General features: G+C 38.7%; 1 protein-coding gene across 1 annotated transcript in view; it reads left to right on the forward strand.

Moving 5' to 3' along the window:
- Positions 1 to 5,951: 5,951 nt before the first annotated feature.
- The window catches only part of TBC1D12 (TBC1 domain family member 12), a 65,378-nt gene continuing 60,328 nt past the window's right edge, over positions 5,952 to 11,001 (forward strand). Inside the window, exon 1 of the mRNA XM_006147653.3 lies at positions 5,952 to 6,109. The gene's annotated coding sequence lies outside the window, so the exon portion shown is untranslated. The remainder of the gene's footprint in view (positions 6,110 to 11,001) is intronic.

Genomic DNA, 11,001 nt, shown 5'->3' on the forward strand with positions numbered 1-11,001 from the left:
GCCTGCTTATTTCTCATTCTTTTTTTTTTTCCATAGATTACACTGGAAGCTTTATCTAAATATGACAGAAGACCAATTTTTGGAAATGTTGATCCTCTCTGTCAATTTAATAGTCTCTTACTATCTGTAGTGATGGAGATACAATTTATATACAGTAAAATATACCCATTTTAAGTATACAATTCAGTGATTACTAGTAAATTTATAGAGTCTTACAGTCATTATTCACAATTTGTTCTTAGAAAATTTCCATCACACTACGGAGATCCCTAATGTCTCTTTGTAGTCAGTCCTCTTCCCACCCAGAACCCCGGGCAATCCCTGATCTACTTTCTGTCTTTACAGATTTGCCTTTTCTGCACAGTTCGTAAACATGGAATTATACAGTATGTGGCCTTGTGCATCTGGCTTCTTTCATTTAGCATACAGTTTTTTAGTAGCATGTATCAGTTGTTTTGCTCTTTTTTATTGCTGAAAAGTATTCAGTTGCATGGCTATGTCAAGTTTTATTTATACAGGTTGAACATCCCTAATCCAAAATCTAAAAGGCTCCAGAATCTGAAATATCTGTGCACTGACACAAAGCCACAAGTGACTATTCCACACATGACTTCAGGGGATGGATGTCAGTTCAAACAAAAATACTGTGTAAAATTACCTTTAGGCTGTGTGCATAGGGTATATATGGAAGCACAAATGAATTTCATATTTAGACTTGGGTCCCATCTCTAAGATATCTCCTTATCTATATGCAAAGATCTGAAAATCTGAAAAAACTCGGTCTTAAACGCTTCTGGTCCCAAGAATTTCAGATAAGGGATACTTGACCTGTCTATTCTGTGGTTGATGGGCATTTGGGTTATCTTCACATTTTAGGTGTTATGAATAATGTTGCTATTAATATTTTTGTGTGGGTATTTGCATGTTTTCATTTCTTCTGGGTAGATGTCTAGGGATTGAATTTCTGTTTTGTTTCATTTTAAAATTTTGCCATAGTGCATGTGTGCCCACCAGAAAGTGACAGAAACAGCGAGAGGGAAAGTAAGCAATCTCCCCTCGGGTGGAATGACTGTGCTACAAATCTCTTCTCCTCTTGGGATTTTTTAGCATGCATGCACATGCACCCAGCTTGTTTTTTCAAGCCACGAGGTCTGGGACTTGAACCATGGAATTGGCCATGTGAGATCCAGCACTTTAATCACTACACCACCTGCTGGCCCAGTTTTATCACTTTTACCAAGGATATTTTTCTTCCTTTTTTTTTTTTTTAATTATATGAATCGTATATCTTGTTGCAGTTTCTTAAGATCTACTTTGCATTTCTATCATGCATTTCTTTTTCTTTCTTCTTTTTTTTTTTTTTTTTAAGGTTTTTGCCACACAGCACGTGCACTCACCTGAGAGAGACAAACAGAGGAAAAGTGAGAACCCCCCCAGGGAGTGTGGCCACGCTGCAATCCCTTCTCTTCTATTCTCCTCTTGGAATTTTGGGCACGCATGCACCAACACCTGGTGTGACTTTCAAGCTGCCAGGTCTGGGACTCAGACCATGGTCAGCCATGTGAGTCTAGTGTCTTAACTACAATGCCACCTACTCACCCTGCATTTCCTTTTCTTTGTGGTCTGTTACTGGAGAATTACTGTGTTCCTTAAGAGGAGTCATACTTTCTTGATTCGTTGGGTTTTTGTGGCCCTGCATTGATATCTGAGAATCTGGTGGAATAGTCACTCTTAAAATTTTATGGACTAGCTTTTTTAGGGAAGGACTTTTTGCCCTGTAGATGTGTCCTATAGTATTAGTTATATAGTGCGCTTTGACTTTGGTTCTGGTTGGATTCAATAGTGTGCTTCCTGTATATATATTTTTCAGCTGGAATCTGTGTCCACTGCTGTGAATACCTTTGTGCTTGAGCGTCTGATCGCTTTTATATTTAGTTATGCAGTTCTGTTGATTTCAGAGCATGAGGGTGAGAACCATGGTCCTCTTATCCTAAATGGGGAGTTTCCACTGGTTGAGGAGTTGATCCCTCTATGTGTTATCACTGTAGTGGGTTCCAGGTTTGGGGATGCTAGTGATCTTAAACTCTGGGTAAGATATGTATGGGGCTCAGAGGACCTGTCGGGATGCATAGAGGTTCCTCCACTTAAAGTAGCTAGGTTGCAGGTAGCAACGGTGTCCAGGAAATATCCTTGGGTCCAGGTGGGGTATGCAAGTGAGGTGGAAACCATATCAGGTACGAGGACAGGGCTGCAAGGCCCCGTGAAGGTGAGGACACCTAGCACAGTGGTGCTGGGCTTTGGGTGTCACCATGGTGGGGCTTTGGGCTTGGTGCATGGTGGGTTGGGGGTGCTGCAGGATTTTGTGGGGTAGGGAAATGCTTGGTCCAGTAGTTCTGGGCTTCTAATGGGGCTTGTGTGGCACATGGGAGTTGCTGCCTGTAGGTGAGTAGGAATGCAAAGTCTCGTAGGGGAAGAACACCTAAGTTGGAAGCTCTGGGTTCCAGGTGGCTTGCATTGTACACAGAAACCATGCCAAGCAGGGGACGGGGCTGTGAGACTCCAGGTGGGATATGTGCAGCACACAGGTGTGCACGTGAGTGAATGACCAGCACCATTGGTCAGGTGGGATATCTGGAGTCATACATCTCTGCAGAATTGGGGTCTAGATTCTTTAGTCTTGAAAGGGGATGGTTTCCCATGTTCTTAGTCTTTGAGGGAGGGTACCTGAAGGCCTTAGTGTCTGGCGGACACCTGCATTGTTTCCCTGAGGACCAGAATATTCTCTCCAGTGTGGTGCACTGCTTGTTCCTTGGAGTACAGGGTGCTGCATGGGCCCAGATGCGGGGGCCTTTGCTCCCTGACTGCTCATCTGTTGGCCTGATTCAGCCATCCTCTGTGGGGGGGTGGCATAGTGACAGTGAGGCCTCAGGGATGTCGTTGTTCAGGGTCTGCTGACCCCCACAGCAGGATGCACTTTAGCTCTGGCTCCGTGACATGGGAGCTTGGGTCCCTAGGAGAGCGAGTACTCAGCATGTGCTCCTTTTCAAGGTTGCTGACCTCACGTGGATGCCCCACAGCTCCTTATACTGGGTTCGAGCTCTGTGATGGCTACGTGACTGTCCTGTGGCCAGGTCTGCGGGTATCTGATAGGGGAATCTGGAGTGCCAGGAGTATTTCGCTGGTATTTTTCCTCATAGTGAGAGGCCTCCTGGGCTCAGGTTGCTCCAGCCTGGTGTTTTATCTGCTTTTCTCTTCCTCTGTCCTGAGCATCTGAGCCTGGGAGGCTTCTCATACTTCCTTCCTGTGTCCGGGTGTTTCCTGGTGTGTCCTTGCTGCTTTATTCCAAGTGTAGCTATTCAGGGTTTTCTTGTTTCTGTTTTTGTTTTGGTCCCCCTTCGTGGAGAAGTGTGCTGGGTGTTGCTAGTCAGCCATCTTTTGTCCCCCTATCAGTACCTTTCCTAATTGGTCCATGGTGCCCTGGTCGTGCTGTTTTTGATGGGTATGTATTTTGAATAAGCAAATATGCACCTATTTGGTTGGTTAAGGTTTGGAGATAATAGTAAAATCTTGATACTCAGGCAGGCTTTAAAGATTTTTTAGAGATATTTCCTTCTGTACAGTCTCTTGCAATAAGCTTTTTTATAATATACTTGGCCGTCCTCTATTAAGCCAGTTTACATACATACACGTTATAGCAATGGCGAATCAGTAGATATATTTTTGTTGAAGAAGCTAACAGTATTACTGCAAGTAATTAGATAGTAATTTTTTTCAAATATATTACTTGATCCTTTGTATTGGTTCATTCAATTGTTTTGTTCTGAAAGTCTTATTAAGTACATGTATCAGCGATTTTACTATTCTTTGTACCTGATGTAAAGCAAATATTTATGTTTTATTTATGGCTGTTTTTTTTTTCCCCAGCATGTTTATCTGTTTAGTATCTCTGCTGACCATTCTCCTTACACTTTTGTATAAACCAGGGGTCCTTAATTGAGGTAACCATTCTCCTAATACTTTTGTATAAACCAGGGGTCCTTAATTGAGTCTTGTTAATTTTAGTAATAATACTTTAACAGTGGAAATCATTTTATTTAAAAGTATTTTACATTTGTCTTGGGAATAAAATATACTTTAAGAATTACTATCAAATAGTTTCCTAGTTACAAAAAACACAATTCATGTAACTTTCTGTGTTTCAGAAACCTTTTCCCCAAAAGGACAAAAGAACTTAAATCCGTTGTCCATAGTGCTCCCGGTTGGAAATTATTTGGTAAAGTTCCTCCCAGAGAGAACCTTCAGAAAACTTCCAAAATCATTCAGCAGGTAAGTATTAATATACCCACGTAGTTTGTCCTAGCTTTTCAAGTATTCTTTCCTTGATAATTAACCCTATTCCATTTTCATTCTTAATCTTATCTCAATATAAACTTTTGAGATTATAGTGTAGATATTTATAATAACATTCTTAATTTTTTAAAAAAAATAGGTTTAGATGTTTTGTATTTTTTATGATTGTGAAAATTCTTTTTTTAAAAAATTATTTTATTTAAATTTGACCAGAGAGGGGCAGAGCGAGCAAGTGAGAGAGAGAGTGAGAAAGAGAACATGTGAAAACAAGCTGCCTGGTCTGGGACTCGAACCATGGTTGGCCATGTGGGAGTCCAGCACCTTTAATCACCACGCCACCTGCCGGCCCCGTGAAAATTCTTTAAAGTAATAAAATATTGATATCCTTTCCCAGTTTTTTTTGATTGCTTTAAAAAAAACTTAGCAAATCACTCTCTCCATATACTTTGACTACCTAGTAGCCTCGCCAGTGGCACAAAATTTTATGAATATTGGTAGTTGTGATCTGATAAAACAGTAAAAAGCAAAAATGGAGTAGATGAGATTGAGCTCTTTCTTTCATCACTTTTCTGATGTTCTACCTAAACCAAGAGCTTTGTAAGCGTAAGAAGGGCGGGCACACAGTATGCTTCTGATGTTTGTAAGTCAGCTCTTCTAGTCTCTCTCGCAATGTCCATATTCTTAAGACTTCCAGGCTTTAGTTGACTCCTGAGCACGCACACCTTAGTAATAAAAGTGAGACTAAGGAGTGAGAATGGGAGGCTGAATCAATTCTGCAGTGTTTTAAAATTCAGAGAAGTTTTTGCTTGGAAGGAAATTATTTAATAAATGTATTTTCTATTTTCCTCCTTTTCAACTGTGGTTTACCAGATTTAACACAGCTAACGTTTACAAAAATAGCCACGTTAAGGTAATAATCATCATTCATAGTGGGGAGGAAAAACTCTTATTTTAAGTATTTAATTTACTTTTTACTGCTAAAAAACAAACCTGGTTTCCCAAATAATATAGGAAAATAATTTTTACATATTTAAAGATATTACTGTAGTTGATTTTATTTTCTTGTCAATAAGAGTGAATAGTTAGTATAGCTGCTGAGATTTAACCATGTAGCACCCTGATTCCCACACTGTGTGCCTAGGCACCCTGCTGTGCTGCCACGAACACACCAGGGAACCAAGGGCAATTTAAACTTTTCTGAGGCAAATTCGGTGATAATGCCTGGTTTGTTAAATACGGTGCAGACTGTTAACCTGAAGCAGTGCATAGGTTTAACCATATGTGGGGATGCATGCTACTTACAGCATCATATCTATGTGAATCTGTTTTTTTCCTGTGGTGTGAGAGACTGATAATGAGGGTGATGCTATCTAACTGATTTCAGGATTGGAGAAATTGTACAGAGCAAGACAGACATACCTGCCCAACTAATATAATTGCGGTTCTTTAAGAGTAGAATATCTATGTGTATTATATTTAAATAGAATATGTATGTGTATTATATTTAAATGGTTACTGTTAGGCAATAAATCCTTAGTGAATTGTTTGGACATAGCTACTTATTAAACAAAACCATTAGATATTTTCTCTGGTTTAGGTGGCATCATGAAAACATTGCTAAGGCACAAAGGGCAGTGTTAACCAAAGTTGGGAGCCTCTGCTATTGTGGCATCTTCAATTTTAATTCCTCGTTTGTGTGAAGTCTGAGAGTAACTTCTTGTCTAGAGATTTTCCAGAAGACCAAGTTCGCCCTCTAGAGGTAAAACAGTGGTCCTGCTGTTGAAGGTTTATGCAGATACTCTTGACTTTCTAGTAGTTCACATTATACATTTTTATATCTTTATGTAAACAAACATTCTGTGATATTTTATTACAGTAGGTATCTAAATAAATTAATTATTGGATAATTATCTTTAAAGCTATGCATGCTTTATTCTTTCAATAAGATATTTTTATTTTGGAAACCCAAGTCCTCATGTTTTCTCTTTTTTAATATATATTTTGGGAAAATTTGATGAGTAGTTAGGAAGAGAACAGCTCTTATTGCTACGAAGAGGAAGCATGGAATCGAAGTACAGTTGCTCCTTTTCTGGCCCTTTCTAGGTGGTGATTTCCCCCAGTCACTTACTTTCATTTTTTAGCTTTCCAGCTGTATGTAGGGACTAGTGCTTAATTTGTTGTTTTTTGTCCTTCCGTTTGTTTTCTGGGGGGTGTGGCAGGTAACTAGACATTGGTCCTTTGACCCTTGAACGTTTCTCTGTCTGTCTCTTCCTCACTTCTGTGTATGTCCACTACTTTGCATTTGTTTAACTTCACTGTCCTTTGCTCTGCAGTTGTCACGTTCAAGGTCGGCATGATTTTCTCATTATAGTAAAGGTAACTTTCCAGTCTTACATCCCTGTTCCAACTGAAAACGTGTTTTTGCAGCCCTAACTTTCAAACTCTGTAAAACATTAAGAATATAAAGCTGCATTTGAAACTCCATTCCTTCACCAGGTACCCCTTTCAGATGGTGTTACATGTTTGGAATTAGAAGTCAGAGTGAAGGGACCAGTAGATGGTGTAATGGCTATGTTGCTGGACTCCCATGTAGTCAACTGCAGTTGAGTCCAGGACCCGGTGGCTTAAACTCACACCAGGCGCATGTGCGTGCCTGCCCAAGACCCCGAAAGGAGAATGGAGGAAAAGGGATTGTGGCATAGCCATCCCCCCTGGGGGGGTGATTTCTCGCTTTCTGTCCTTCTGTCTCTCTCTGTCTTTCTAGCGAGCGCACATGCCCTATAGCAAAAAAAAACTCTCAAAAAGAAAGAAATCAGAATGAAAATATTATCTATGAAGTCATGAAGAACACATCCGTCATGTTTTAGGACAGGATCTTAAATCTCTAAGGCTATAGGAAATGAAGAGGGAGCTAGAAATTCAAGTGTAAAATTGTCTGAAAAAAATGAGGGAGTTCTTAAAGTACTAAGTTCAAAATGAAGTCATTTGAGCTTTCTAAATATTGTTCGCTTGGTTTTTGGGTAGCAATACAGTAAGAATAGTAGGATTAAAGTAGTAATAGTATTTCATTGGACAATATTTTGTTGTTGTTGTTTGGTCAGAGGGTGCATATGCTCACCAGGGAGGGATAGGGAGAGAGAGAGAGAGTGAAAGAGAATGAGAAAGGACTCTCCATGGGGGTGGGGGGTGATCACGCTGCAGCCCCTTCATTTCGCCCTCCTTTTGGGCACACACGCACACACACCTGGTGCCATTCTCACATTGCCAAGTAGCGTCCAGTCTTCCTAAACACCACACCACCAGCTGGACCTGAATAATAATTTTTAAAAGCATTTATTTAGAAAGGAGTTGCCATATTTTTAAATATGGATGTAAACATGTTATTGGGCCACATTGGAGCTATGAACTATTGCTTTCAGGGACTAAAACTAATGAAGAGTTTCTGCTGTGACTTCACCCTCCAGACCCCATTCCAGAGTGGTAGGGCACCCCCTGTATCCTTCTCTCTGTCTCTCAGTCTTTTAATTAAAAAATATATATTTTAAGGAGATCCTCCCTTATCTTGCTAATTCACGCTTTTCTGTCCTCCCATTTAGGAGAGGCAAAAAAGCACAGGCCTCCAGAGAAGACTCCTTCATTGGAGCTGTGAACTATTAGTTTCATGCGGCGTGCTTGTGCATTGCATAGTTTTCATTTTTTGCTTTTTATTTTAAAAAAGTTTTTTTTCCTCTTTCTCTGTTTTCTTTTTCTTAAAGAATGATTTTATCTAACTTTATTTATTTATTTATGTTTAATTTGACCAGACAAGGACAGAGAGATAGCAAGCAAGGGGTGGGGGGGTAAGAAGTGAAAAAGCAAGCCAGGGACTGGAACCCTGGTCGGCCTAGTGGGAGTCCAGTGCCCTTAACCACCATGCCACCTGCCATTTTCTTTTTCTTTTACCTTCATCACTTTGCTGCTTGGCCTCTGTGCTCTTGAGTGCCTAGGCAGGTCTAAGTTAACAGTAGCCAAACATCAGAATACTATTAGGGTCAGAATATTCCTCAATTCCCACTGAATCTGGTGCACAAAGGGAGAAAGATGGAATGGCAGGAAGGTTGCAGATCACCTCTTCCTGCATGTCTCTGAACGCTCACATTAAACTCCCCCAAGGGAAAATAATAACTCCTCTTTATCCGTAGACAGTGTATGGAACTCATGAAAATGTCTGGTAAAGAATTTAGAATATTCATAGTGACAAAGCTAATAGAATACAAGAGAAGAGAGACAGTGAATTCCAGAAGATGCAGTAGAAAAGAGCTGATGAGTTCTAGGAGGTGAGGAAGTCCTTGCATGATCTGAAAGATGAAATACACACCATAAAAAATAATCAAATAGAACTGTTAGAGATGAAGGCTGTAAATACAGGAAATCAAAACCTCCCTCAAAAGTATTAAAAGCAGACTAGATCACACAGAAAATCAAATCTCAGATGTAGGAGACAGAATCTCTGGACTAGAAAAATCCACAGACTGAGAAAAAGCCCAAAACAATGAGAATAATATACAAGAAATACTAGATACCAGTAAATATCCAAATATCTAGATAATTGGTATCCCAGAAGGTGAAGAGACTAATAAGGGCATTGATAATCTATTCCATGAAATCCTGGAAGAAAACTTTGCAAACCTAGAGAGGGATTCAAAGATCCAAACCTAAGAAATATAAAGGATCCCACATAGAAACAACCTAAGAAGATCTTCTCCAAGGCACATCATAGCCAGATTGATCAAAACCACAAAGACAATATACTAAGAATGGCAAGAGAGAAATGTCAAGTTACCTACAAAGGATATCCCATCAGGCTAATAGTGGACCTCTTACTGGAAACAATGTGAACAAGGAAAGAATGGGAAAATATATTCAAAGTGTTAAGTGAAAAACAAGTTCAATCAAGAATGCTATATCTGGCAAGATTATTCTTCATATGAGAAGAAAAGACAAGAACATTGTCAGATAAACAAAACCTAAAAGAATTTACCGATACTAGACCAGCTCTCCAAGAAGTTCTGAATGCAGTGCTATTATCAGGAAAACTAAATACAGACACACAGAAATAAGAGTTCAAAAGCAGCTAAAAAAATGATCAACTTAATGGTAGGGACAAGTCCGGTGTTGAATGTTATCTTCCAGAATTTAAATGGAAAGATCAAGACCACAACAGAAGATAGATTAAGTACATGAAACTGAACTGGTGAAATAAAGTTTTATGACTTTCGACCAGAAACATTAATGATTTTCTTCTATGCTTTGTTTTCCAGATTTAAGGATTTTTGTCTTGTCTTGAGCTGCTGATAGGTTCATGTACCTACTATTTGAACAGAATCCTTCCCTGTTTCTTGACTTTGTCTTAAGCAAAGTTCTCTTAACATTTAAAATTTTTGATTTATTAAAATTAAGGCTGCCTTTCTTGAAATTAAAAAAAAAATAAAAAAATACCTATTTAATGACCACAGTAAGCTATATAGCCTCAGCTAGGTACTACTTTATAGTATATTCATTCTGCTCACAGTTTCATGCCTAAAGTCAGACATGTGTTCACAGATATGTGTATATCAGCTGAACTTGCTATTGAAAGTAATTATATTAATTTAAGATATTTTGTGAATCAGTAAAATGTGGAGGCAAAGAAAGGAATGGAAAGCAACTGTAGATACCAGATATAGTGTGGGAGGAGAGCGGGAAATGGCAGAGGGCGAGAAATAGGGAGGAAAAAAAAATATATGTAAGAAACAAGAAATGGAAAATTAATTTGTTTTTTTAACTATTTTTTTTTAATTAATTTTTTCCCATTTTTTAATTTACGTTTATTCACCGTACATCATTATAGCATATAAAATGAGATTTTTTCCATTCAAAATACACTGTATATTGGCTCAATCAAGCACATCAACATATGTGTTATTGTCAACAAATAATTTTCCATTTCTTGTTTCCTATATATTTTGCCTTTTTTCCCATCCTTGGTTCCCTATTTCACCCTCTACCATCTCCCACCCTCCTCCCACACTGTGTCTGGTATCTATTGTTGCTTTCTATGCCTCCCCCATTTTATTGTTTCACTAAATATCTTAATAAATCTAAATATTTTCAGTAGCAAGCACAGCTGATATATTCATATCCATGAACACAAGTCTGACTTTAGGCATAAACCTCAGTGAATAGAATGAACATACTATAAAGTAGCACCTAGCTAGGGCTATATAGCTTACTGCAGTCATCAAATAGGTATTTTTAATGCTTTTTTTTTTTTCTTCTGAAAATTTTTTTTTATTAATTTACATTCATTCCCTGAGCATCATCACAACATACTAAATGTGGTTTCCCATCTAGAATAAACTGCATAGTGGCTTAATCATGCATGTTATCATCCATAATATTCCATTTCTACTTTCATGTATATATGTTTTTTACCCCATGTCTGACCCTCTGCCCTATTCCACTCTCTTATAACACTATCTCTGCTGTCTGCAGTTGTCTTCAATTCCTTTTCCCCCAACATTTTGTTGATCACACAATATCATAAGTAATCTAACAACTTTCAATAGCAAGTTCAGCTGATGGTTTCAAGAAAAGCAGTTTTGAACTGGTAAGGATATTTCCTTGAAACTT

Source organism: Tupaia chinensis, unplaced genomic scaffold (assembly GCF_000334495.1).
Source record: "Tupaia chinensis unplaced genomic scaffold, TupChi_1.0 Scaffold000217_1, whole genome shotgun sequence".
NCBI lineage: Eukaryota > Metazoa > Chordata > Mammalia > Scandentia > Tupaiidae > Tupaia > Tupaia belangeri.